Source organism: Borostomias antarcticus (assembly GCF_949987555.1).
Source record: "Borostomias antarcticus genome assembly, chromosome: 17".
Lineage (NCBI taxonomy): Eukaryota > Metazoa > Chordata > Actinopteri > Stomiiformes > Stomiidae > Borostomias > Borostomias antarcticus.
In genome coordinates, this window is record NC_140250.1 from 10,910,214 (window position 1) to 10,915,354 (window position 5,141).

The window sequence follows — 5,141 nt, forward strand, 5'->3', positions numbered from 1 at the left end:
GCAGGCCGGCCGTGCGGAGGCCCGTCCAAACTGATGACGTGGCCCAACAAAGGAGGGGTCGGCGCCACGGCGACCTCCACACTATGCCAGTGTCGGCTGTATTGTAGACTCCCCATTCAGCGTTGTCAGCGAGGCCGCCAGGGTTTTGTGTGCGTTTGTTTTTTTGTTCCTGGGCGGCGGGCTGCGGGTGGAGCGATCCTCACAGCCTCATAATAGAATGTCAGTTTTCCAGCCGGGGCGGGGGGGCTATTGTAAGGACGGCGCCCCTGCCTGGCGCTGATAAAGAACCCGACTCTGGTTTCCGCTCCCTCCGCGCCCCCCCCACCGCCCGCCACCCTCCCCCCCCCCTCCGCTCCCCGTGACTACCCGCCCCCCCTCCCTCCGCTCCCCGTGACTACCCGCCCCCCCTCCCTCCACTCCCCACCCCTCCCCTCCGAACGGCCGCTCCCCTTCTCCTCCACTCAGGCACACGCTGCCACCCCCCTAGAACGTAATTGAGGGCCCTAGGCGAGGAGACGAGAGAGGGAGAGAGATTGTGTGTGTGTGTGTGTGTGTTTTCACTCCTTCATTGCAGACACTGCACAGACCAGACCCTCTTTCTAGATTGCAGAAGCACACCCCCCCCCCCCCCCCCACTGTGTGTGTTGTCTAGATATGCTGGAGTGTGGAGACCCTGGTAGAGGAGAAGCTCAGTGTGTGTGTGTGTGTGTGTGTGTCTTACACCGGTTTACACTGTGTGATGGGTAGTAGGGATAGAGATAGTTGGTCTCTTTTCATGTGCTTTCATCTCTAATAAGGCAGGCTAAGGCATGACTAAGCCTCACCAGGGACAGCCTCTCCTCTCCTCAGCTCTACAGACGGCTATGATGAGATCTCTTCAAAATATTTGGTCAGGAAATAATTATGTTTGATTTGATTTCTACTGTAGTTAGGCCTCTGAAAGGACTGTCCTCTCACTGCCTGTCATTACCAGAGACACCAGCAGATCAGCTGAGTTGTGATATTTAGGAAACAATATTGTGATGAATAAGCTATGTGATATAGAGGGGAAATATTCATGATGAATAGGTACTGTGATGGAACCTTATTGTGAAGAATATGTTAGGCGATATACGGTAGGAAACAGTATTTGTGATGAATAAGTACTGTGATGAAAATGTATTGTGATGGATAATAACATTAATACATCAGACATACACCACAGGCCTGCATAATAATGTGTGCATCCAGATTCTCCAGTACCCATTCACACCCTATGTGGACTCCAAACATCATCATTATTTTATATTTATTTCAAACTTCTCAACTAACTTGAGGCATTAAGTGATGCCCTCAGAATGACAGCATCCAGAGTCTCCCAGTTCCAACTGCTCGTACTTTGCTTCTTTCTCGGATGTCTCAGCACTAGCAGAAATGAAAATTGGGACCTAGTTAGCATCCGCTGTCAAAGCTTCATTGAACAATCAGAAATTATTACTTCCAGTGGGGTAAACTGCTCTCACGGGGCTAGCGCCAAACAGGGGGAAAACAGTCATTTGTTCCCTGGTATTAATTAGTTTGCTTTTGCTGACAATACACTTTAATAAAATTTCCAATCTACGGTAATTCATTGCAGCTAATCAAAGTTAAAATGGAGCTAGTATAGTTCTCTGGGGAACCACAGTATTTACCCACATCCAGTTGTCTCGGCAGCACGGCTCAAATCCTTTTGACATCCTTGTGAGGAGAAACAGTGTTCTATTTACCTCATTACAGACTACTTCTCTCTCTCTCTCTCTCTCTCTTTCTGTCTGTGTTCTCTTTCATTGTATCTCTCTCTTTGCTCTCTGCTCTTTGTATCTCTCTCTCTCTCTTTCTCTCTGAGAAGTGTGGCCCACGAGTCAACTTCCTGTAAATATTGACTAATTCTAATTCTGAACATTTTTAATCGCCAGCGCAATAAGAGAAGGCATTATTTACGAGCGCCATGCTGCCTTGGAGTGGTAGGCGCGCTCCTTCCTGCGGAGTGCATAAAGAATATTGCACTTTTGTTCGTCAACGCAATTGCAAATCACACGCGTGAGAGTAGGAAGAGAATATAAAAGCCTGCCACGGCGTTCTGCGTATAGCAGAAATCCATTTACAAATGAAACACGGCACACTGCAGAACCAGCCCCTCATAAGACGGAGCGACAAGCCCAAGCCTGCCTCCCATCAGAGCAGCCTATACGGCAGGGCAGGCGCCACCACTGCTGTGACTGCGGTGTGGTAAACTCTGAGTTGTTTACATATGCTGCCATCTTGGTACGCTCCAGGAGAGGAAACTTGGAGCAGGGCCATTTACCGGCAGCTTGATGAGAGTGCAGCGAGGCGAGTTAATTAATACAACATCGCCTGGCCCTGGAGGCAAGGCTGCGAACCCAATGTGTGTGTGTGTGTGTGTGTGTGTGTGTGTGTGTGTGTGTGTGTGTGTGTGTGTGTGTGTGAGAGAGAGAGAGAGAGAGAGAGAGAGAGACCAGTGGGATGAGAAACTTGTCAGTGCCAGGAGACATACTGCTGCTGGAGCTTGATGATGTAGTAGAGTCCTGCTCATCCAGGTGATCTAATGGTTCCAACTTAATCTGGACCAGGCTGTGAGCAGAGTAACCTGACCCCCCCCATTACATTTATAAAATAAGGACATAGCAGGACTACTACTGGATCTAAAGGCAGTCACACATCTCAAAATCTCAAATACAGAGGAAATTGCAGGATTTCTACTGAACCTAAAGACCTTCACACATCTATCAAATACAGAGGAAATAGGATTTCTACTGAACTTAAAGACCTTTACATATATCTCAAATACAGAGGAAATAGCAGGACTTTGGTCTCCCTCCCTTGGAACTGGTGTTCACCCATAGTGCTGAGTGGTTTCCCCTTAACTGAGAAAACTGCCTGTTGAGCTCCATCAAACAAGAGAAACTTGCCTGGAGACAGGAGTGTCCACCCCCCCCCCTGCTCTCTCTCTCTCTCTCTCTCTCTCTCTCTCACTCCCTCCCTCACCCCCACCCCCACCCCCCCATACGTACAGTATCCATTTATTTTAGCAGGTGAAGGATGGCTTTGGAGACTGGGATGTCAAGAAACACCCCCCTGCACAATCGCCTCGGAAAAACAGAAAAAAACACAAGATAAGCAAATAACATTCTGCACACACTGCTTTCCAAGAGAATACTTTATTGTAATACCAACATACAAAACTCAGTAAATGTTATCTTCTTAAACACAACAAAAGGACTACAGTGTACCTCCCTTGCAGTGGCCAACAAGTTCCTATTCCTCAATAATGATTCTATAGCTTCTCATTCAACACTCACATTCAGACATTCAGAGCAAACGTATCTTTATACACATCAACACAAATGACCAGAATGAAATAAATGGCTGGCCTGCCAACACCCACAAAAGAGACAGAGCTCTCTCTTTCTCACTCTAAATTGGAATGCACACTATATAAATCTTCCCTTAGAAAAAAATGAGTGTGTGCTAATACAGAAAAAAAAACTGCTCACTGAATCCATTTAAACGCTGGAGCCAGCCTCCCTTTCTAGCGCTCAGAATTCACTCAATAATTACAGTATTAAAATGCATGTAGGAGTCTGTGCAGCTGTGGGGGAGACTGATAAGAGTCAGGTGGGGGGGGGGGGGATGACTGGAGTCCTCAGTCAGCTCAGAATTGCTTTATAATTACAGAGATGCAGAGACATAATTTCCTCCTAAAAATAATGCCTACAGTAGTTTAATTTTCCTTTCCTCCATCTCAACGCGAGGCAGGGGATGAATGCATTGGCTGCTTAACCTCTCGGTGCGTGTTGAGTCCATATGGCTTGGTGCTGAGCAAACGTAGCCTGGGTTCTGCACAGCGTGGCTCACAATATCTAAGAGTCGTTTGCCCCTTCAGTTTTGGATTGGTTAGAGAATTTCAGGTCTGTCATCCATTAGGGTGAATTAATCAAGCCATCATGTTATTGTTTGTTAGACTCGCTGTTTGAATGTCTTTCAGACTGAAGCTCAAGAGATGATGACATCTCTTGAACGTAATCTGCACTTTAAGTGTGTGTGTGTGTGTGTGCGTGTGCTAACAAGAAATGAACACAGATGCTTTGAATATGGTAGAACTTTGCTTGTCTTAATCATTAGATGACTACAATGCTTATCACATCAACCAGAGCATGAATCGAGCTAGTTAGTCAAAATGACAACAGTAGTAGTACCCATTAAAATAAGACACACCACCTGACAACATTAGAAAGTGGGGAAGGAGCCCCCCAACACACAGATGCACACAAACAAACAAACAAGATTCAAGATCCATTTATTTGCCATGTACTGTACATGGTTTACAAAAACAGTACTAGGAATGTGACTAGGGTTATGGCATCTGCTGATGAAGATATAGCACACATATAGAACAGAACAGGACAGGAGAGGAGAGGAGAGGAGAGGAGAGGAGAGGAGAGGAGAGGAGAGGAGAGGAGAGGAGAGGAGAGGAGAGGAGAGGAGAGGACAGGACAGGACAGGACAGGACAGGACAGGACAGGACAGGACAGTGCAAAAACAAGACAACTATACAGAAAACAGCAAACACAAAATAAAGTGCAAACTAAATACAATATAACCAATAAAAGTGAAGGGTCAATGCAAATGACTCAATATAGACAGAACAGAGTGTGGTGAGTGTGTGTACAGTGTGTGTGCAGAGTATGGTGTGATAGTGCAAGTGGTTCAAATGGTGTGTGTGTGTGTGTGTGTGTGTGTGTGTGTGTGTGTGTGTGTGTGTGTGTGTGTGTGTGTGTGTGTGTGTGTGTTGCATGGCAGGTTCTGCCGATTTGTGATAATGCACTTACAGTATGCACACTCCTAACTTGGTTTTCCAGGTCTGATATACAGTATGTGCATGTGTGTGTGTGTGTGTACAGTATGCATGTGTGCCTGTGTGTGTGTGTGTGTGTGTGAGAGGGAGTGACGGGTCTGGCTGGTGCGATGGTGTCCATGGGTAATGCATCAGTGTGCAGTCCGGCTGTCTCCTCAGATCTCGTCCCCAAGTCTCACCTGGTAATGACAGACCAGCCGGGCCTCTGCACAGCCCTTTAAAATGGATGACTTCCCTCCACACCGGG